Here is a 25,722-nt window from a genome sequence, read left to right as displayed (position 1 = left end):
TAAGAAATCAGAGTTTAACCAATATGGTGAGTCCAATATTGACAACGAGTTCATCATTGATAAAACAAAAGATTTACACTGCAGAGGTAAACTAGAAATATATATAGCAGACATCCAGGGAAACGTCCCCTGTCTATCAAAGGGTGAAGCAAAGAAATAATAATAGTAATAATAATAATACATAACTTCTCTGCAAATGTGAAAAAAACTAGTTCTCAGTGTTACTCAAAATAAATTAGTAAAATCTGTGATATAAATCTGGTATTCTATTAGGGCTACTTAAGAATAGACAGTGGTATTTGGTAGATGGGAGTGAAGGGAGGGGAAGGGGCCTGTGGTTAGGAATGATAGTAGAGTGAAACAAACATTATTACCTCATGTACATGTATGACTGCATGACCAATGTGATCCTGCAACATTTATAATCAGAAAAGTGAGAAATTACACTCTATGTATGATCTATCAAAATGTATAAATGCATTTACTGTCATGTACAACTAATTAGAACAAATAAAATTTAAAAATTAATTTAAAAAAGAATAGACAGTGGCTAAGAAAGCTAACAAAATCAGAGAAAAAAACCTTAATGAGTCGAATCTCTAAGGAACATCAATCATACAAATGTTATTAGGAACATGAGCTCATAGGCAAACATTTTTTTTTTGGAAAAAAAAAAAAGAAAAAGCAGAATGTAAGGGAGTCAGAGCAATACAATTGATATAATAAAAAAGATATTCATATCATCAGGTACAGAATCCTGATTAAAATTTGAGAAGAAATAATGGCAAAGAAGCAAGTGACTAGAGAGAAAGTAACAGATATTTCTAGAAATGAAAAAAGGTACCAAGAAATTTCTAAATTAGGAAACTCAAGAATCCCCTATGTGATATATTAAAGGATCGCACACTTGAAAGAATTCAAAAGAAATGGTGCAGGTTCAGTTTGTAGAGGGTGGAGAGAACAATGAGCAATAAGAGTGGAAAATGCATTATACAAAATATCTTAGAACTATAATGAAAAATTGAAAATATTTAAATTATATTCAGGAAATTCAACACTTGTTCTCCATAATGGATGCAACACAGAGACAAAAATATCAAAAAAGTTAATTAGATGACTGAATACTACAATTAGCCAAAGTAACCTTAGAGCATTTTAGCACTATTCAGGCATGATACCTAAAAGAGGACATAAAACAAATTTCCAAAAATATGAAAGAATTAAAGTCCTACAAAGAATAATCTTTGATTATAACAACAAGAACAAAAAGAGTTCTTAACTTTAACAAATTTAAACCGAAAACTGTAAAACAGGATGCAAAATGCTCAAATACTTTGAAATAAAACATCATTTGTAAAATACTTCATGGATTAAAGATGAAATAATGAGAGTAACTAGATACTATTTGAATTGAGTAAAACTTAAAATACAATGGACCAGAACTATTGGGATGCAAATAAAGCACTACTTAGAGGAAAATTTGTAAAATTTAATGTTTATTTTTTGAAAAGCAGAAAATAAATCAGTAATGTGGCTGGATATAATGGCATATACCTACAGTACCAGTTACTCAGGAGGCTGAGGCAGAAGGATCATATGTTCCAGAAAAGCCTGATCAACTCACCAGCACCCTGTTTCAAATTAAAAAATAAAAAGAGAGTTGGGGATATAACTCAGTGGTAGAGTGTTCCTGGGTTCAGTTATTGAATAAAAAATAAATACATAAGAGTGTTTTGCTTCATAAAGTAGAAAAGAAGAGGAGCAACTTAAACAGATTTACAGATAAAATTTATTGTATTTCTACACACTGTCACCAAGCAATTACAAATTGCAATATTTTCATGATTAAAATAATGAAATGATAGTGAAAGTAACATTAAAGACTTAAATAATTGGGGACCTAAGTAATAAAATCCTAAATGTATTCTGTGAAGAAGGATAGGAAGACTCAATATTGTTAAAGCTTTAATTATCCCCAAATTCATTTATACAGTCAATGCATCTACAAAGAAAATTGAAGCAAAATATTATGTAAAAATTACCAAACAAGTAAGAGAAATATATGTGAAAAAATAAATTATGAACAATTTGGAGAATTCATACTATCTGATTTCAAAGTTTACTACAAAACTATACTAATCAAGATATTGTACTATCTACATTAAAAAAGACCCTTGAGATCTAGATCTGTAGATTATTGGAACAGAAAAGACCTTCCACAAAACCATGTGTACTTTTGTAATTTCTAGTTGACAAAACAAGGTAATCCAAAGGATAAAGAATATTCTTGGCTGTGCAGTGGTATGTGACTGTAGTTCCAACTATTTGGGAGTCCAAGTCAGGACAATTGCCAATTCGAGGTCATCCTGAGCAACATGGGTAACGTGATGAAACCCGTGTCAAAATTTTGAGAAAATATAATGATCTTTTTAGTAAATGATGTTAAAATAATTGAACATCTATATATAAAAATGAAAGTAAAGAAAACTAGAAAGATTCAAATAGACCCTTTACCAAAGATGAAAAACATACAGCAAATGAGCTTATGAAAATATGTTCAATATCATTAATCCTTATACAAAGGCAAATTAAAATCAAAATTAATGCTAATCACCCACCTACAAATATAAAAAAAAGTCAACCTGACTAATGAAAGGATGCAGAGCAGTTAGAACTGTTATGCATCAGTGGTGATAGTTTATAAACGATATTGGAGCTTTGGAAAGAAAGAGTTCAGCAATTTCTTTCAAAGCTAAACATATTCTTATTAACAATCTACATGTAAACAAATAGCACATGTCTGCAAAAGGACCTCTGCCTTGATGTATTTACCAGGTTTATTCATATTTACCAAAATTAAAGAAAACCCAAATATCCATTAACAGCTGATACATACAGAAATTGCAGTTACATCCTTGCTACTGGATACTACTGAATAATCGAAGCAGCACATTACTGCTAAATGCAACATTGTGGATGAAATGTCAAATCATTAGGCAATTTTAACAAAGTCAGATAGAAGGGGTTAAAACTAACATTTCATTTAAATGACTTTCTGCAAAAGGAAGGGTATGAAGAAATACAACTGAGCACTGCTTTTCATGATCTGAGCTTTGGGAAAGAAAATTACCTATTAAGAGCACAGGAGGGAACTTTTTGAAGTTCTGGAAATATGTATTTTGATTGTAGTGGTGATTATATAACTAGGTCCACTTATATAGCTAAAAAGACTAGGTTTTGCTGAATTTAAAATCTCACCCTGTCTGCATAGCACACACAGAACAACAACAAAAAAGAAAACTAAATTAAAGGAAAAAAAGTCATAAATTCAAAAATAAAAATTTGGGAGAAATACTTTGCCAATGTTTAACTAAAATAAGAACAAAAACGCATAGCACTGATTATACAAATATAATTTAGTTTTCCAGAGCTATCTGTGTACTTTTAGAAAATAAAAAGCCAAATTTAAAAATTAAGCTTTATTTTCTCAGATAGTTACCATTTTTCTGCAATGGCAAGAACAGCTGTACTCTACTCAATTAGCAAAAATCCTTAATACTATATAGTATTATTAACCATACACTTCATATTGTACATTAGATCTTTAGACTTAGTGATCCTATTTGCTCGACAATAACAACCGTGTGCTATATATGTATCCTTTAATTTATGCATTAATTTACATAAAATGTACATATCTACATGCTAGTACTTGAAGTTTCCATATATATATGTATATATTGTGTAATTCTCAAACCAGAGGGAGTATATCTATCTCCTCAAACGTTTAACATTTTTGTGGTGAAAACTTTCAAGATCCTTTCTTTAACATGTATTTATTTTACAATGGCATGTTGGGTAACTTAAATATACACAATAAAATTTACTTAAACTATAAAAATAAAACTATTTCAAATACTTTACAAACACACTTTATTTTGGGTAATTACATGAGTTACTTTCTTATGTGTCACATTTATAAAGTTTTTACTGTCATTAAATAAATAATCTTCTGGTATCCTAGATTGTTCATTTCATTAAAAATTAATATATTTTTCCTTTAAAGTAAAAGTCTTTAATATTTTAGTAAAACTGCTAAATTACTTCCTGATGAGGACAACTGAACCAGTCAATTTTTCTAGTGTACTACTACACTATCATTTTGAAAAAGTGAAGAATGTTATATTCTAGTTATTTCAATTTCTACTCCTCTCTGCTGAACATGTTATATTTTATTAATTGCAGTTGTAGTTAAAATGAAGCTCACAAAAAAGCTGGACAACGTTACAAATGAACACAAAATCATGTTCATTTTTGACATTAGCTCCAAAGCCATGGTCTTAGAACAATGTTACTGTATTTATTCCATTCATTCGTTTCAGTACTATATATTGATAACTACTCTGTGACAGGTGGAGTGTAGTCACTGACTTAGATATCAAAAGTACATTGATTAAGAGAACCTCTCATGGGGATTATCCAGAGTAGTAGGATAAAGAAAAGAACTTAGAATGCACTATTTAGCAAACAAGATACTTTTGAACTGAGAGAAGCAGCTCATTGCAAATAACCAGGGTAATTTGACATAGATGAACTGAGAAGTTTGTATAGATTGAGCGATAATAGATATTCAACCTTAAGACAGAGGGCCTGAACCAAAGAAGAGTGAGGCGTGAGTCATGTGAAAAATTGGAAGAAAGGTATTACAGGCAGAGGTGAATCAAACACCAGGATCCTAAAGCAAGGAAACGAGAACATAAGAACAGAGCAAAGCAGGATCATTTTCAAGAAGCACAGTGAAGTCCTTTTCTTGACATGTTGCTGCTGCACAAGCTGACATAACATCTTTTAATTGATGATTCAGAGCTTGAACTTTATTCTAAGTGTAATAATAACTGAAAGGGTTAAAATCTGAAACAAATGCAATTCAATTATGCTTTTAAATATTTTCTCTGTCCATAGTGCAGAAAATAGTTGTAAATTAAAAGAGAAGAATTGGAAAAATTAGTTAGAAGACATTGCAGCAGTTAATGTGAAGGGACAAGATTGCTTGCAAAAAGTGCTGGTGGTGGAGTGAGGACAGTCTCTAAAGAGGGGGAGACCTCAGCTGACTTGAGGCTGTCACCTGAAATGTTGGATATGTTACTTCAGACTTTGTGAGAGAGCATAGTTAGGGATTTCTAAATTGGGGTCACTGTTTATAGATATTTCTGTGGTTTCAATGGTTTCTCAAATATAATTTATTTGAAACTATTTCCACAGAGCAATACATTTGAGGGGTGGGACTTTTAAGAGGTGATCTGGTCATGTAGAGTTCTACCCTCTTTAATGACTAAATGCATTGCCCTAAGAGTGGGTGTGCTGTAAAAGAGAGTTCCACCCTCTTTTATTCTTTCTCTAAAAGTCTCTCACTCATGCAATGCCTTCTACCATGTTATGAGGTAGAAAGAAGGTCTTTTTAAGATGAAGCCTCTAAATCTACAAATATATTTGTAAGATAATTCTGTAATCATCTTTGGCAATTTCTTATAAAGGAACTTTACTGCATTGTGACAAAATCATTGTACTCTTGTGCATGAACCTCTTTTTGATAAGGGTACAATAACAATTCTGTAATATTATATGTGTACACTGAAATAGAGCAAATAAATAGATGGCAGATGGTTGAAGACAGATTTCTGTTCGAGTTAAGAGATTACATATGAGCCAGGGGAAGGATCAAGAATGATTTATGTAGTAATGCAATAGACTTGGATACATTAGTATGAACTCATGTTTCTCTTAATATAGATACAGATGGTTATGTATAAAACTATTTATAGACATTTATGTGTGCGCATTGATATGCATACATATACTTCCTGGGCTGTATGGAGAAATGGTTAATTCTAAGATTGGGGCAGAAAATATGAAAGATGAACTTTGAAAACCTTGAACCCACCCTTCCCTAAAAATTCTACTTATCTTTATGAATAGAAGAAAATAAGAGACAATGGTCAAAGCAGCATGGATTTGACTAACAAAATAAATACTATAGAATGGAATTTTAATCCAAAGTGTAAGTATCCATGAGTTCATACAGATATAAAAATGACTGAATAAATAAATAAATGAGAGAGAGAAGACCAATCTTCTGTGCAGAATTATTCCACATAATTATGTATGCTTTCTACCCTATAGGTAAGAGCATAACTATTGCCCCTACAGGTTGGGTTATACACAGTGCCATCTTTGTAAGGATCACAGTATGGAAAGGAAGAGAAGAGAAACTTTACAATAGAAAAATGGCTAAGGAACTGAACAGATACTTCACAGAAGAAATACAATTGATCAATAAACCTATGAAAAATGTTCATCATCCCTAGAAATTAGAGAAATGCAAATCAAAACTAATCTAAGATTTCTTCTCAAACGTTGGCAGGATGTGGGGAGAAAGGTACATTCATACATTCTTGGTGGGATTGAAAATTGGTGCAACCACAATGGAAAGCAGTATGGAGCTTCCTCAGAAAACTTGGAATGGACCCACCATTTGACCCAGCTATCCCACTCCTTGGCCTATACCCAAAGGACTTAAAATCATCATATTACAGTGACACAACCGCTTCAATGATTATAGCAGTTCAATTCACAATATCTAAGCTGTGGAACCAATTTACATGCCCTTCAACATATGAATGGATAAAGGAAATATGGTACATATACACAATGAAGTATTAACCTTAAAGAAGAATAAAATTATGGCATTTGCAGGTAAATGGATGGAACTAGAGAATATCATGCTAAGTGAAATATGCCCATCCCTAGAGACCAAAGGTCAAATGTTTTCTCTGGTAGGCAGATGCTGATCCATATTTGGCAATGGGACAATGATGGGGAAAATTAAAGAACTTTGGATTGTGTAGAAGGGAGTGAGGGGAGGAGGGGGGCTTTAGGGATGGGAAGGGTGGTAGAATGAGACAGATATATTACCCTCTATCCATGTATGATTACGTTACTGGTGTGACTCAGCACCATGTACAGTCAGAGGAATGAGAAATTATGCTCCATTTGTGTACAACATGTCAAAATGTATTCTACTATCATGTAAAACTGGAACAAATTTTTAAAAAATTAAAGAATGGAGTTTGCTAAAAATTTCAGCAGAAAATGCAAAATTAAGTCTATGCTAATTTTCTATGGTATCTATTCCATACTATTAGCAAAAAACAGATTCCTCCTTCTTCTACATCTTCATCTCTGTGCATCAGTCTTTCAATTTATAACATAGAATTTGCAACCATTAAGGAGGTTTTACTAATCATCCAAAATAGTTGACTGCTACTAATACTCTACCCCCAACCCTGTGACTTAAGACAGTGACTGTCGGTGACTGTCTGTTACTGTCTTGAGTGAGTTCCAGTTGTGTGATTCTTTTGGTTGCACTTGGTCCCCTCATGCATGTTCTATAAACTGATGATCAGCTGAACATCTGGGACGAGTTGGCTTGGTCTTGTCTGCTTTGATTCTCTTCTACTTAGTCTCTTCACTTTTCGAAAGGCAGACTTGGACTTTTTCACAGGATTTCCTGGCCAGGTATCAGAGAGAAAGTGGAAGCACAGCAGGCTTCCACTGTGAAAACTCACTTTTGCTGCACTGTGTTGGTCAAATATCTATTATCAGGTCAGTACATAACTAGATAAAGCTCTTTCTATATGATAAATGAAAATTTGACTCACTGTTCAGCAACACAACTCTGTTTGCCAATATACTTTATATGATATTTACCAATATACCATAATTTGATGACATGAAACCAGGAATCAAATCCCAGAATTACAAACAGTAAAATTAAAAATTTCATCTTGAACCAATATAATCATTTGACAACAAATTACATTCAAACAAATTAGTTCTATTAAAGTTTGCTTGTGAATTAAGTGGACATTTATATTATGGCTGGGTGAGGAATTAAAAATATAGTAAAAAAGAAAGGTTCTTTTATTTGTTAATTTTATCTACTTTATTGATCCAATGCAATGCCCATGATGCCTTTTTGCCAAAGTCTTTAAATTTGCATTTAATTGCACACAGTGTGCATTTTCCCATAAGGAATGTGAATATTTCTGCACTCTGTCTTTGTCAAAAATTATTAGTTTTCCCAAATTTATTAACAAAGCAAGTTTTTTTTTTTATTCATTGTACACAAATGGGGTACAATTTTTATTTCTCTGGTTGTATATGAAGGGGAGTAACATGGTTTGTGTAATCATACATGTACATAGGGTAATAATATTTGTATCCTCTCATTGTGTTTTCTTCCTGCTACCCCTTCCCAACCCTCCTTTTCCTCTATACAACTCATCCTTCCTCCATCCTCCATTCCTTACCCCTGACCCATTATGTATCACCATCCACTTATCAGAGAAATCATTTGGTCTTTGTTTTTTTGGGATTGCCTTATTTCACTTAGCATGATATTCTCCGACTCCATTCACTTACCTGCAAATGCCATGATTTTATTCTTCTTTAAGGCTGAGTAATATTTCATTGTGTATGTATACCACATTTTTTTAGCCACTCACCTGTGTAGGGCATCTAGGTTGGTTTCATAGTTTAGCTATTGTGAATTGAGCTGCTATGAACATTGATGTGACTGTGTCAATGTAGTATGCTGATTTTAAGTTCTTTGGGTATAGGACAAGGAGTGGGATAGCTGGGTCAAAAGGTGGGTCCATTCCAAGTTTTCTGAGGAATCTCCATACTTCTTTCCAGAGTGGCTGCACCAATTTGCAACCCTACCAGCATTGTAAGAGTGTACCTTTTTCCCCACATCCTCGCCAACACCTATTGTTGCTTGTGTTCTTGATAATAGCCATTCTAATTGGAGTGAGATGAAATCTTAGGGTAGTTTTGATTTGCATTTCTCTTAGTACTAGAGATTTTGAAACTTTTTTCATATATCTGTTAATTTCTTATACATCTTCTGTGAAGTGTCTGTTCATTTCCTTCACCCATTTGTTGATTGGGTTATTTGCATTCTTGGTGTAAAGTTTTTTTGAGTTCTTTATACATTCTGGAGATTAGTGCTCTATCTGAAGTGCATGTGGAAGAGATTTTCCTCTACTCTGTAGGCTCTCTCTTCACATTATTGATTGTTTCCTTTGCCGAGAAAAAGCTTTTAAGTTTGAATGTATCCCATTTATTGATTTCTGCTCTTATTTCTTGTGCTTCTGGAGTCTTGTTAAGTAACTCTAGTCCTAAGCCCACATGATGATTTGGCCTACTTCTTCTATTTGGTGCAAGTTCTTTGGTCTAATTCCTAGGTCCTAGATCCATTTTGAGTTGAGTTGTGTGCAGTGTGAGAGATACAGGTTTAATTTCATTTTACTGCATATGTATTTCCAGTTTTCCCAGCACCATTTGTTGAAGAGGCTATCTTTTCACCGTCGTATGATTTTGGCTCCTTTGTCTACTATGAGAAAATTGTATTTATTTGGGTTTGTGTCCATGTCCTCTATTCTGTACCATTGATCTACCTGTCTATTTTGGTGCCAATACTATGCTGTTTTTGTTATTGTTCCTCTGTAGTATAGTTGAAGGTCTGGTATTGTGATACCACCTGCTTCACTCTTCCTGCTAAGGATTTCTTTAGCTATTCTGGGTCTCTTATTCTTCCAAATGAATTTCATGATTCTTCCTTTATTTCTATGAGGTACAGCATTGGGATTTTAATCGGAATTGTGTAGAATTTGTATAGCACTTTTGGTAGTATGGCCATTTTGACAATATTAATTCTGCCTATCCAAGAGCATGGGAGATCTTTCCATCTTCTAAGTTTTTCTTTAATTTCTTTCTTTAATGTTCTGTAGTTTTCATTGTAGAGGTCTTTCACCTCTTTTGTTAGATTGATTCCAAAGTGTTTTATTTTTTTGAGGCTACTGTGAATGATGTAGTTTTCCTAATTTCTCTTTCAGGGGATTCATCACTTATGAATAGAAATGCATTAGATTTAATGTATATTTGTTTAGAGAAATATTAGAATAAAGAAACTGATTTTTTGAATAGAAACCAAGATTGAGGTACCTTTCCATCACATGATAATATTCTTTTAATGGTTAGATGTAGTAGTAGAGTGCTGTTTCTTCTCCAAGTAATGATTAAGTTGCTAAATATTAGAAAATTCAAATGTTAACGTTAATTTTTTTTTTCTATATCCAGTGGAGGCATTGTTGGTTAAATATTTGAAAGTCTATGCATTAGTGAAAATGAATAACTAGCATAGTGTCACATCTGTCCTTACATGACTGACTGATTATACAAAACTACTTTCGCTGACCAAGCTGAGAACTGTCATTCATATTAAATTAAAATGAAATGTTAGAATCTAAGAAAATTGAATTGGCTGATGAATAACATCCTGAATGCCTCTCCTAGCAATATGAATAATTATAATAGAATTCTCTGGCACATGGCAGCTTCTTGCAAATTAGAAATGATTAAGCCTGTTTGGTCATGTAGAAAGATAAAATTAACATTAGTTAGCTTGAAAAGATAGAGATAATCCTTAATATTATTTTAAAACATATTCTGTTTTTCATGATGAAAAAAAATATAAAATCCCAATTCTTTTTCAGGATTTTCAGTGATATCATTTATTTAAAAATTGTATTTTATGTGTTCTAAAGCATAACTATATCATTTGTGGCTTACATTCTCAAGTTGTACTATTTTCTTATTGGTTTATTTCTTTAAAAGGAACACTTTAGAATAAGATGAATAATGTAAAAATGAACACTTGTCAGACCCAAGAATTTAGAGATCCAGCATCTAGTCAGGGTTAATACAGACCAGTCTTAATTTTCTCTCTCAATAAGTGATATTACCATGGTGATTTAAGGTATAATAAAGGTGATTTCAATAGAGAAAGACAAATTTGGAGCTGAGTAGTTGGGCTGAAAACCTGGTACACTGCTTACAAGACTGAATGACCTTGAAATAGTCATGTAGTCACTAATGCTCAGTGTAATTCAGTGAAATTTGGAAACTGAAAACACTTTCTCATCAAATACTTTAATAGAATTTGAGTTTGTTCAGGAGAAAGGAGAGGATGAAATATGTTAAAGCACCCTGAAAAATCTAAAGCTTTCAATTAATGTTAGTTTTCATTAACGCTACTATTACTATTCATAATTGTTCTATGCCCTATATTTTTTTTTCATTTTCCACATAAGTATAAAAATTCTGAGTTGATAGGTATGAGACAGATTTTAAAACAATTTTGTTTCAAACAAAATAAAATTAACAATTGACATTTTTGCTTTATTTTGTTTGCTCCCTTTGTCTACTTCATTTAGTTTTGTTTATTAGCTGCCAATAGGTGACTAATCGCTAAAATCACACTTGTGAAATGTCTGTCTTTTAATCATGTGCTAAGTATATGTTGGCTTGATGGTTGTGCTTCCATTTATGCTCTTCTTAAGCAGGTGCTATAGCACACAGCTGTAATCCAGCAATTTCAGAGGCAGAGGCAGGATGATTACAAATTGGAGGCCAGCTTCCTCATCAATTTAGCGAGAACTTGTCTCAAAAAATGAAACAAAACAAAACAAAAGAAGAATCTCCCTCTTCTTTCTTAAAAATTTTTTTAAAAAATTCTATATTTAATATCTAAACTATTGAAGAGAAAAAATAGATTTAACATTTGTAAAGTAATTTGATTATGTTTCTTTAGTTTCACAGAAAATAAATTGTGCTTATTTAATACTATTTATACAAAGAAAGGCAAACTAGAAGAAACAACTTGTTCTATATTTTATCTATTCTTGTTTATATGAGGTATGACATTTTTAAAAGCAAGATACTTTTTTTTTACACTTAAGAATGAAAATTGATTTTAGAAGAGAATTACTTCTCTTGTTATTCTGACACTTAAAAACCAAAGGGAGTTCTCCATCTATCTCTTTTCTTCTTCTTCTTCTTTTTCTGTTTCATCACATGTCTCAATACCAACAGGATCTTTATTCTGAACTAAGAAAGGTAAACTCAAAAAAAAAAAATAAGAAAGGTAAACTCATCAGTTTATTTTTATACATGAAAACTAGCACAACTATAAGGCTATTTACACAGTGTTATAAAAGACACTGACAAACACTTTTTTCCCCCCATTTAGGAACGAAAACTTAAAGGACCAAGGTTTAATTTGCACAAGTGTAATTCCATCCTTTGATTTTATTTTTATGGTTCTTCCCATGAGAAAGAAAGGTAACAGAGTTTTTCCTGAATTAAGAGAGAAGTGGCAGATATGACATTTCAAATCTGTAGCAAACAGTACAGCATTCAGACATATGAATGTGTTTTGAGATAAGATGTCCAAATTTGTTTTTAATCATTCTTATTTTTGCAAAATTTCCTAGAAGTCAATTTTGTTTTTCCAATTCCACAGTCCTTGAACAATTGAGCAATGGATTGTAAAGTTGTAGCTACATTTATTCATTTTCTCATACACCAATACACACAAGTTAGACAAAGTTCTTAACATTCATTCTAAAACAAAAATGAATTTGAACCACTGTCTACAAAATGCTACTGTTATATGAGGCCCTGCACCATGGAAAGCAGACAAGCATGAAAATAGATTTTTTTTCCCATTTTCATTTACTACTTACTAAGAAAAATGTTAGAAAGGTAAAAATATTTCTACTGCTATTCAAATGTATATCTATCTGTACCTCACAATTTAAATTATGTTCTAGATTGAGAATTGAAGATTTTAATTTTACAAACATGCAATTAAATTTGTTTCATATAGAACTTTAATTATGTATTTAGATGTAAATAATTTATGTTTTATAAGATGTTTTATGTTTTAATGTTCTTCTTTTTTGTTTTAAATTGCACGAAGAAATCTGTAGTTTACGCCACAAAACTTACTTAACCCACAAAGTCCCAAGATTTTAATGTGGCTAATGTTCCAATAAATTGATACAGATGTATGAAAATAAGTTAGATATTATAGTTTAAGGCTAATATATTATTATATTAATTAATATATTACAGTAATAATTATGCTGTTATATAATTAAAATATACATTATATAATTAAAATATATTATATATTATTATAAATATTTATTATAACTAAAATTATGCTGTATTAAAATTATACTATTTAACTATATTATATAATTATACTATACAATTATATATTATATATTATGTTGTATTACATAACTACATAATATATAAATATATAGTATATTATATTATATTTAAGCTTTTTTATATGTTCCACATCTGGGACCATGGAGGAATGGATTTAACAATCAGATACCATAAGGATGTAAAACAGTGAATGATGTTATCAAATGATTTTCTACATAAGATACTGCTTTGCCCCACAAAATAGCTTACTTTTCTAGAATAGGTTAGAGCTTTGACTTCACCTTCTGTGAGGTAACTACTGACCCCTTGGAATGTTTTCCCTGACAGGAGTTTCTTTGTTTCCCAGGGGGCTTTGGTCCAAGCTAGATATGTTACATATGTTAGCTATGGTAGCATTTCAGCTCAATCTCTTCAGGCACTACAGTCTAAATTCAGCTATGGGTTTACAACTATGTCTATGTGGTCTATTCCCAACAAAACTTTGAGCCAAGACTCGAGCGAGCATTTTTGGCAGTAATTGTGTAGTGTCTCATATTATTGCTGAGAAAATAAAGTACTATCATCACAACTTCACTGGGAGGGGAAAAATGGAAGCTCCATGCCTTGGTGTCTCTTGTACCATGTTTTATGTGTATCTTCCATCTCTGATTTTGATTTTAACTTTTTTTTTGTCCTAATAAACTGACCATAATAATAATAATTTTTCTGAGCTCATGACAAAAAAATTCATGTGCATGCATATTACATTCACCTTAAAAAATCCCCCTCAACCCAACCCAAAAAAAACAAAAAAAGGACAAAACTTATTTCTAGCTTATTTCTGAAGAAGTGTTGTTTATAATTATCATCATCATCATCATAAAATATGATTGTACCAGAAATATTTTTCTATACATTACATCCATAAAATCAATATTGGAATATTTAGCAAATGCAATTCCATATTTAGATATGAAAAATAAACTAAAATTAAAAATCTTTATCAAGGACATTACTTTTGTCACTGCTCAAAAGACACTGAAATAAACCATCATTTATATATATGTCATTTTATAAGTATTATTTTCTATAATTTCTATTTCACATATAATTACTCTATGATCTCTGTTTCAGAGATACAAGCAAGAGAACACATACATTGCAGTCTGGACTGACATATTTCAATTGGGTGTTTTTCTATTTAAGTGATTTTGGACTCCTACCAGTTCTTGCAGTCCAAAGGCCATATTAATTATTTAAAGTTTTAAGTACCGATGGTTTCTAATGAAACAAATAATAATGTGACTTTGTCTTGAATGCTATAGTAAGCAATACAAAAATTGTTGAAAGCATTTAGTAATGATTATTTACTATTTTCTATGAAGTTGAATACTATAATACTTTCTGATTTTATCAATTTAAATCATTTTCTTTTTATTGGAATAATTATTAAGACATATGAATTGTATGAATTAAAGAGTTTTGCCATGGCATTGCCAACCATACATACATTATACTTTACACACCCTTCTCCCTTCTCCCACCCACTAACCTTCTGCCCCTTCCTGTGACCTGCTTCCCAGGCTCCAGTAGTCTTTGGGTCATCTTTTTTTTTATTTTTTATTTTTTTAGAATTCTGCATATCTGAGAAAGCACAATACTTATCTTTCCATGTCCTCATTGTTTTGCTTAACATAATGTCTTCCAGTTCCACCTGCTTTTCTGCAAATGTCAGAATTTCATTCTAATGAAAAGCTAATACTCCTTTGGGTATATGTGCCATACTTCATTTATCTGTTCATCAGTTTATTGGCACCTAGGCTGATTCCACATCTGGATTATTGCAAATAATGCTGTAATAGACCTGACTATGAAGTTCTCTTTTGTATACAATCTTCATTTCCTTTAGATTTTGTGGGAGTCCTCTCTGCCACTCCACATCCCATGTGAAAGAGAAAAGGGTTAACTGCCAGAGGAGGATGTTGGCAGTTTTTCTATCTATTACCCAAAAAATTTATTTACTCAATGAACACACATGAACCAATACTCTTTTTATGAGAGACGGGGTGTGACAAGTCTGGCCATACCAGCTCTGGCCTCTTACAACAACATGAAGTCGCCCAACTCTCCTTTATTTATAATATACAGGTCAAGGGGGCAAGGACAGGGAGAAGCTTCTTCTGTGATGGACTGGATAGGGTGGAGTTAGGGAAACCATCCTCTTAGGAGGAAAATTCCAGAAGGAGACAGGGAAGCACTCTCACACAGTGCCACATGCTTCTTGGCAGTTCCTAGAAGCCAGGCCTCTGCATCACATGGCTCAACCTAGTCTGATTCTGCTAAATAAGGACGACTTCCCATAAGATGTTTACCCAGGAATGGTACACTAATTTTAGTTTTTTGAGGTAAACTGTAAACTGGTTTCAGTAGTGCCTGTACTAATTTACATTCTTACCAACAATACATAAGTGTCCCTTTCCACAATCTCATGAGCATTTTTTTTTATAATAGCCATTCTAACCAGGGTAAGATAAAATTTCTGTGTGATTTTGATTTTGATTTCCCAAATGACTAAAGCACTAAAGCTATTGAGAATGTTTCATATAATTTATTGCCCATTAACACTTCTGAGAAGTGTCTCTTCAGATCATTTGTCCATTTCTTGATTGTATTTTTAAGTTTTTTGAGATATTTATATATTCCTGATAATAATCCTTTTTCAGATGAATAGCTGGCAAAGACTATGTCCTATTCTGCAAGTTGTCTCTACCATCTGTTCATTGCTTCCTTTGATTTGCAGAAGATTTTACTTTTATGTAACTACACTTGTGAATCCTTCCCTTTTGCTTCCTAAGTTATTGGAATCCTGCTGGGAAATTGTTGTCCATGCTAGTCAATATCTTGGAGTGTTTCCCTGAAGGTTTTTTCTAATCGTTTCAAAATTTCATGCCTAAGGTCAACATCTTTAATCCATTTTGACTTGATTTTTGTACAGGTTAGAGAATGGTCAAGTTTCAGTATTATACATATGAATATCTCACAACTCACTCACTGGAATATCTCATTGGGTAGCCTTTCTTCAGTGTATGTTTTTGTTATCTTTGTTGAGAATTCATTTGTCACACAAAAGTGGAGAGCTGAAGTTTCTAAACTCCACTCTTGTGTCCCTATAAAGAAAATTTAAAGTCAGACATGAAAAGACAAGAAAGAGAAACTTATCTGAGTGAAAGTAAAATAATCTCAAGCAAAGGGGAAAGTGGGTCATGTCTGTTAGGAGAATGACAAAAGAAACAGTGTTCCTTCCAAATTTATTATTAGTTGATGTTTACCAGGAGAACTGTGTTCTATGTTCTATACTCATTACCAATCATAGGTTTATCTCCTCCTCTGTATCACGTGGGAGAGTTTTTGACCCTAGTTCTTCCTCTCTGGGACTGTCATTGTGACCATCCTGTTCAGGAGGGGATTACATCTGTAAGTCAATCCTATGTTAATGTGAGCATAGGGGTAAGTGGTCAGACAGAATTAACCTTAATGTGCCTATGCTACTAAAGGAATTTCACTTTTGAAATGCTGTGAGGAATCTATTACTATAAATCCTAATTTTATAATGACCTCATTAGGCCCTGTCAGTAGTTAGTCCACTGATCTTTCTTTCTGGATGTATTTCTAAACTGGCTCCCTTTGTTCTCTCCAATCTATTTATTCTCAAGTTTAGTGTACTTGTTATATAGGTTACTTGATTGCTTATTAATCACAATTCAAAGAAAACCTCTGACATCCTGCTGTGTTATTGATTCACATTTCACTTCTCATTACTATTACTCCACACATTGACTGAAGATGCATGGATTTATTTCTTCGTCTTTTCTGCTGTTATGCTGTTCCACTCATTTATGTTATCTGTTTGGTTTGGTTTTTGTTTGTTTTTCTTGTTTTGTTTTGCTTTTGTTTTGTCTTATTTTTGTTTGTTGTTTTCCCCCAATAAAACATTGTTTTAGTTACAATTGCTATGGAGAAAGTTTTGAAATCAGGTATCATGTCTCCAGCATTTGTTATTTTGCTTAAGATAGTTTGGCTATTTAGGGTTTTTTGTGTCTCCATATGAATTTTATAATTTTTTTCTAGATCTGTGAAGAATGTCATAATATTTTTATAGAGATTGCTTGAATATGTAGATCACTTTGGCTAGTATGGACATATTTAAAATATTAGTTATACTAATCCATGAACATGGGAGGACTTTCCATCTTATAGAGTGCTATGTTTTATATATGAGATTTCCCCCAAAAGTTCATGTATGAGACAATGGAAGAGAATTTAGATATGAAGTGATTGCATTATGAGAGTCTTAATCTAATCAGTGTATTAATCCCCTCATAGGGCTTAACTATAAGCAGGTTGGGTGTAGCTAGAGGATGTAAGTCACTGAGAGCCTGCCTTTGGCAGCCTGATTTTCTGTGGTGAGGAGAGCTCTCTCTCTCTCTCCCCTCTCTCTCTCTCTCTCTCTCTCTCTCTCTCTCTCTCTCTCTCTCTCTCTCTCTCTCTCTCTCCTTCCTAGTACAATGTTCTGAATTGCTTTCCTCTACCACACCCTTCTGCTATGATGTTTTACCTTACTTCTTGTCCAGAGCAATGGAGTTGGCCATCTATGGACTGAAATCTATGAAACCATGAGTGCCAAATAAACTTTTCCTTGTCTAAAATTGTTTTTGTCAGGTCTTTTAGTCACAGCACTGAAAAATCTGACTGAACAGAGTATCTACTTCAATTTCTTTCCTCAGTGTTGTACAATTTAGTTATAGAGGACTCTCACACCTTGAAGCTTATTCTTAACCATTGTTACTTTTTGCCTGTATGGCTATTTTAGTGGAATTGCTTTCCCTTTCCTGATTTCTTTCCCAGAAAATTATCTATTTCTCTAGCTCTCCCAATTTATTGCATAAAGTTTTTCAGACTGTTCCTTAATGATCCTTTGAAATTCAATGGTGTCGTTTATGTTTTTGTTTTCACTTCTGATTTTATCTTATTATCCGATTTTATTTATTTAGATCTTTCTCTATTTCTTTTGGTTACTTTAGCTAAAAATTCATTAATTTCTTTATCCTTCCAAGAAACCAGCTTTAGTTTCATTGATCCTTTGTAGTATTATTTTAGTCTCTATTTCACATATTTCTGTTCTGATCTTTAGTATTTCTTTTCTTATATTGCTTTTGGGGGGTTGGTTGCTCTTGTTTTACAAAGACCTTGAGATGCATAATTAGTTTACTTGAACTATCTCAGAGAGAGAGAGAGAGAGAGAGAGAGAGAGAGAGAGAGAGAGATGCCACAAATTTTGATGAAATCTCCTCTTAGTCTAGTTGGTTTGCCTTTAAATATGACTTAGGCAGTTCTCTCTTTAAGCTTTTAATACTATTTGTTCTGTACTTACATCAATTTAATTATAATATGTCATGGAGACCTTCTTTTCTGGTCCTATCTATTTGACATTCTACATACTTCCCATACCTGAATAAACATATCTTTCCCATGATCTGGGAATGTTCCACATTTACTTCACTGAAAAGATTTCCTATAAAACTCCCTTTCTGTGTCACTCACCTTCAGTTTTATCAAGCCTATGCAATCTGATTAGGTAGCTGCAATCCATGCAGCTGCCTCACATAGACATTTCCCCCTTGCCGCGCCTGCCTGGGGACAGGTCAACAGCAATATTTTGTGCCTCCCTTTACCTTAAGTAGAAATGTTCTTTGTCACAAAAGAATTGCTGGTCTGTGGACAACGAGAGCTTAGTTTCCCTCAGTGGACCTGAGAGTGTAGTTCAAAGGCAGAGAACTTGCCCATGTGAAGCCCTGAGCTTGATCCCCAGGATTGGGAACAAAAAATTCAAAAGGAAAATGAAGAGGTAAAACTAGAACACCAACAAATATAAAAACAAAATAGAGATAAAGGGGAAAAAAGAAAGAAGAAAGATCAAAATTAAATTTTCATAAAATAAAATGAAATACAGAATCTTTGTATGGAAAAAGCAGCTAAAAAAATTCCTCCTAGTCAACTTTTTTAGAAACACAAGTAAGGGCATATGGTCACAGTCTATGCTTATCTAATCTTCTCTTTGAATCTTCTAAGATTGGAATCTTCCAGGTATGGTGGCTCATGGATGCAGCTGGTTAAAATTCATCTCAACTCTCTCCAATTGGATTAAAGCAGAATGTCAGCAGTATATTTGTTGTGGTTATTTTTAGTTTCTTGCACACGGGTATGTGGCAAATGTCAAAGCTACAATAGATTCCCACATGCCTCTCCAGGTGGGTTGAACAATTGAACCATGGAGTTTTGTGCTGGAGGGGATTTTGGAAGCCTACAGACCTGCTTCCCTTGATTCTAGGTCCTTCAAACCTGTTCTGCATACAACTGCTGTCCCTTCAGGCAGGTTCTCTGAACACCTGATTCCAGAGATCTGTGCCTTGTTCTCCTGTCCCTGTTACAGCCTGCACTCTCCCAAAGCATAAAACTCTGTGTGTTTGCTTTATGGACACTTCCCCAAGCCAAAACTGTCTTGTGTGGAAGACACTCACCTAGTCAATGCAGCGGGGTATCCATGGAAGATATGTGTAATTATGTGTAATACTTTTGACCCCTCAAAATATAGAACCCTTCTAAAGATGGCTACAGGTTATAGCACTCTGAGAGTTTGCCCTGAATTTCTTCTCAAAAGCTAGCTTGTGCAGATTCGAAGAGACTTAGTTGTTCAAGTTGTTTTTGTGCAAGGTACAACCTTCTGTGCCATGTGTGATCTTCTTTCACATTTACCCCCTCTGAGTGGAAAGGACTTCTTCCCCAACCAAGGTGCAAGATGCCAGTTCCTGAGGTGTTACACTTCTCTTGTTTTGTTACTCTGCTTAGTCCTTGCGTTTCACCAGGTTCCGTTTTCTCTGCACTCAATTTCCTCTGCTTACTCATGGCAACCCCTTCCTCATACTGTGACACACCAGCCCCTTCGGTTCTGTTGTGTGGAGGAACAGAAAGTGCTGATTGCCTCCATTCTGCCATCTTGATTCTCAATCTAAATTCTGATCTACACAAGTCATCTCTGGTAATGTGTGAAATGGTCTTATTTACCAGTGTCTCTAAGCATAGCTTATCAATTATTAATGTTCTTTAATCCTTGTTGATTATTATTAAATGCTTTTCCAAAATGCAGATATTCTAAATACTATGTATCATTAAATTTTCTAATTATTAATCCCCAAGTGTTATTTTTATTATGCTGTTTTACTGATATGCAAAAATGTGCCCAATTTAATTTATTATCTAGCTCAATATTCAATTAGTTACATACAATAATTAGGTACAATATTTTATTTATTTCTGATGTTCGTACTTTTACCTGTTCCTTTTCACTTTTAACTCTGAAATCTAGTAGAACATGTCAACTGTTTTATCTGATCCTTTCATTTAAATTTTCATGATTAAGAGATATATTATAAATTCACTGTAACTAACATCTCTGTTTCTAAAAAAAATATAGTTGTGTAATTATGTCTAAAAGAAAAAAGGTAGAACTCACTTCTAAATGAAATTTGGAATCCATTTCTGATAGCTTCCTTATTAATTAACGTTTAGGCTTCTCTCTCAATTTTCTGTTTTATCCCCAACATCTGTGTCATTTAGTCTTTAAAGTAGAATACAAAATCATCTGTATGGATTGGTTTAAAATTTTATCACTAGCACTAGACACTTAAATGCCCCCAGCCTTCCAAATTTCTTCACATATGCTTTCAGCAAAAGCGGAGCATATTTATTTATTTTCAATTTCACCCAGAGATGGGGTAACTCTTTATGATGCAGGAGCTGAAAGTAAACTCACCTAGTGGAAACTAAGTACAGTTATAACAACAACAACAAAAATATTGCTGATTTTCTCTCTGTATATAAGGAAAAATGATTTTTCTTGTTTTAAGTTTCATTGTGATGCATCCATGATCCTTCAGGAATTTATTAAAGTCAAATTCTTTGCCAAGCCCAGTGGAACCAGGTATCTGGAGAATGTTTTTGAAGTCATGACCTAATCTGTGCATCATCATCTGAATCTTGGAGGCAGAACAGCAACCCTGGAGATTGAGCTGATTATTCCCAACCACAGCATTCATCAGTGTGAACATCACTCACATTTACGATAGCTCCTGCTGTGCTCCTCTGTATAGTTCAGGCACTTCCTTTACAAAATGTTTCTATACCTCAAAAACACAGACTCTACTGACCTACTTGCAACTCCTTTGTTTCTTCCATTATTTTATATAATACAACAAATTTATTATAATTAAATACCAATTAGCCTGAGGTTCTTATCTAATAACTTTTAAAAACTTCTATCTTTTGCAGGATGGGATTTCTCCTATCCCTCTCATTACTTGTCTTTCCTTAGGAAGGATATCTTTGCATTTCCACTTCCTAAAGAGCTGGACTTACCAAGTTTGCAAAAGTAAAGTCGAATAAAAGAGACTCCATAATCACAATAAGAATAAGAGTTGTAAGGCATAGACATACTGAGAATTTGTAAGTGAATTTGTGTCTGTGGATTTTACTCCTCTCACTCTGTAGCCGAAATATATGAAAGTTCCTCTTTTATCCCACTATGCTGTTCTTCCTCTGAACAACTATGGGATCTGAGTCAGAAAAAAACTACATCATCTCCTCTCCACCATGCACTTATGAACTGATCCATCCAGGTTAGAATATGATGTTTCAGTTCCCCCAAACCTAGTACAAGGATTTGAAAGGAAATTGAGTTAGAATCACGGATAGAAGTCAAAAGGTAAATAGTGACAATGAGAATGAATCTTGAGGGAAAAGGTAGAAATTCAAGTTTAGGATACAAGCATTTTTATGATCTCTTTGCTTTTATGAAGTAAATATGCACCTGTGTTTTTTTCTCTGAAAAATCAATTCAAACACATGCAGTATCTTAAAATATTTCCTTGGAAATCTCCAGCACCTTAATTATGATCTCATGAAAGCCTCAATGATGAGATCTTCCTTATGTCATATATTTAAAAGAGTGTTTTTAAACTTCAACCTATGTCTCATGCAGTCCAAGGAAATAACTCATGCAAGTTAGTACTATGAAGACTATGATTCTTAATGTTTTATCTTTTCAAGAATAACAAATAAAAATCATTTTCTTAGAAAGTATAATATCAGTAAATAGTTTGAATTAAATGTGTAAATTGATGAACATTGCATCATTTAATCTCCATTGAAAATTTTGTGGAATAACTCAAACAAGAGAGTTAGGAAGTTTAAATAAATAATTAATACATGATTTTAGCAGTACAGTTTTGGGAGAATAGTAAGAAAATTGATAATAGTTCCAATTTCTTTAAAATAACAAATTTTAATATTATATTGATATGACTTCTTTTTGTCTTTCATCTTGTTCTTGAAAAAACTGATTGCGTTTATCTCAATATGAACCTTCTAATGAAAATTATTAATATTAATGTGTACTATGTTATTTAAATTGAGTAATAAAATGTTAACTTCTATCCAATATTTATTACATTTCAATTACATATTTGTTATATGGATAATAATAGAGAACTTCTAAAATAGAAAAAATTTTAAATGGAGTTTTTTTCAACAACAAAATAAGATTTGTGTCATGATCAGAGAACCTGATCTGTTCCTTCTTTACAGAATGCTTAGGGAGAACTTCTCATGGTGATGTGATTTATTTATGTTTAATGAAGAAGACCTAAGTCCAAACATTAATAATGTAATGTTTAAAAGTTTAAAAAGTACATACTTGGCATTATGTTTACTTTTATATTTTTATTTAATGTTTCTCTTTTTTATGTCTTCTTTCTTCTATTACTGATTAGTAACGTGCAAACTCATAAGTTAAAGGGAAAAGTAATACTTGATGAAGTGATCAAAATCAAACTTAAGAAGACTATGAGGACAAAAAGGAGGGTTTGGAGAAACAAAAAAAACAAAAAAGAAGAAGAGGAAGAGAATTATTTAGAATTCAGAACAGAGGACAGCAGTGTGTGCCACAGTTCAAAAAGTTTACATGAAAATAATCCGAGTTCTTTTATATTTCTTGCATTTTTTTCAGTTACACAATCAATCATTCGGTCAGCATTCACAGACTGCAGACTATGTTCTAGGCACAGTGCTGAGCTTTAGTGTGTCAAACTAAAAAATGCACAGTTATGTACAGTTGCCTCCAAGTAATCCCACTGTGGGTGTGACATATGTGTAACAGATTTAAAATACACCTGTATTATGCATTAAATCCTCACAGTCTATAGAAGCTCATCCATTACCCAGGCTATTGTTGAGCAGATGCTATAAACAAATGATGTAAAGCTAAGTGAGGAAGCACTGACAACTCTTGTGACTTACTGAGGCCATTTAAAATGAGCAATGAGCCAAGCAGGAGTCCTACAGAGAAAGAATCAATAATGAATACATTATCATACATATTTCCCTAAGACAAGGATAATAATCATGTGGCATTCACTTCTCTTACTAAATAATTTTAAGGGGCCCTTTTTCCCCCCCCATGGACTCTAATATACCTATTTCTGCATAAAATAGAAAGAGCTCAACTACTATTAACCCCATAACTGTTAGACTTCAGGTGCTCATTCATTTTCAGAATCCTTTGATTCATTTAAAACTTTCAGAGGGAAAATGGCAATTGAAACCTGAGTTTACATTATACAATATTATGTTGGCTAAAGAAATGAGCATTCCTCTAGTTCATCAGTTGTGCTGCATCATGAAAATTTACTAAGAATGATAAGTAAAGAGCTTGTGTTCTCTTCTACCTTCCTTTAAATACCAAATAGATCACTAACGTATTTTTGTTATATTATTAAAAGGATTATTTTCATATTCTTTAAATACATCATTTAAACTGTTAAGATGATATGATAGCCTATATTTTCTCTGGTATTTTCTTACTATTATTCAACAATGGTCGTATCATATAACTCACTGCATTCGCTAAGTGAAAATATAAAAAAGGAAAAAAAAAAAAAACCCAAGAGTGCAGGTTGTTCCTACTGTTAGTTTGCTCACTGAATTTATCACTTGGGTTCAGCATGAGATGCTACCTTCTCTTCTATTTCCTTCACTCTAAGACAGTCCTTCACACATTTCCTAGATTGAGAATCAAGTGTAGGGAGGAATAGAACCTCGTGATTAAAGAGTGCATATGTATTTTGGACTGGCACTGTGCTGATTATTGTTGAAACTGAGTGACATGTTCCCTGGTTTTCATTGTACTGTTCCTTGTGTTTCCACTTCTGACTGTCCTTTCTGTGTGGAGGCTACACATCTTGGATTTAATCAAATGCAGACTGAAAATATTTGAAAAAAAATTTCATCTGTGTTGAATATGTGTAGATATTTTATTTTCATCATTATTCTCTAAATAATACTGTATATTCAATTTCAGGCTCACATTTGAGGCTCACATTATCTAATATTTTCTCTGTAACCTATTCCTCTACTTGGCCAGAATAGTTTCTCCCAGTGTAGCTACCACAATCATTTATTCCCAAAAGTACCTGCAGACTGAATTTTCAGCTGCCCCTCACCCAGTTTAAAAAATATCATAACTCGATCATTTCAGAAACATATTTTTAATTCTGGGATTTTAAAATTGATAGTATTATAAATTCTTACATTTTTGTTTTCAGATTCACAGAGTTAAACCTGTAAAGTCTCATATCAACTCTAACTGAGCATTTTCAAATCATGCAAAATTTCACTGAAATTTCCTTGAATGTACCAAATGGAATAGTATATATAGTTTTGTGTATTTAAGCAACTTATATACTTTATGTACATGCTGAAATATAAGAATCACCAAGTTAGGAAAAGGGAACAAATTTTTTAGAAAATGAAAAGGAAAAAGATGAAAAATCTATCAACAACAGATGTCTTTATTTTCTAATTATTTTATCTTTAAGCTAACTTTCACCAAATCTTTCATAGTGACTAAGAAACATTTAGATAATTATAAACTTGCATACAGAGTTTTTCCCGTATTGTTTTAATATTGTTTCTACACCTTAATATATATTTATAGAGTTTGATTTTATATGGAGTTAAGATGCATTTTATTGGGGCAGAAGAATGAGATAATTTCTAAAATTACAAATAAAACATTAGAAACATTTTGACATTTTAAATATTTCAGCAAAGAATAAAAAATATTTGTAGTTTGAACTCACTATTCCTCCTATTGATAAGAAATGACAGACTATGTTTTACTTTGGACCATAAATTCTTTAATATGGATCCTATTGTCCCAAACAGTTTCACAGACAGATTTCACCCATTAATATAGATATCCTTCAGCATTGGTAAGCATCCTCTAAAATTTAAAAGAATAAAATGGTCCTCATCACATACAGCAATTGATATCTTGGAGAACCCATAAGCCAACATTTATACTAACTTGTTGACTGGCAATGGTAGACTCAGGAAAAAAAAAAAATTATTCTTTCCTGTTGGCCCTTGCTTTTACTCTAGGCATTTTTCCCTTCTTCTATCTTGGGACTTACTCTCCAACATGCCTCC

Source organism: Sciurus carolinensis, chromosome 6 (assembly GCF_902686445.1).
Source record: "Sciurus carolinensis chromosome 6, mSciCar1.2, whole genome shotgun sequence".
Taxonomy (NCBI): Eukaryota; Metazoa; Chordata; class Mammalia; order Rodentia; family Sciuridae; genus Sciurus; species Sciurus carolinensis.
Note: the sequence above shows the minus strand (reverse complement) of the source record.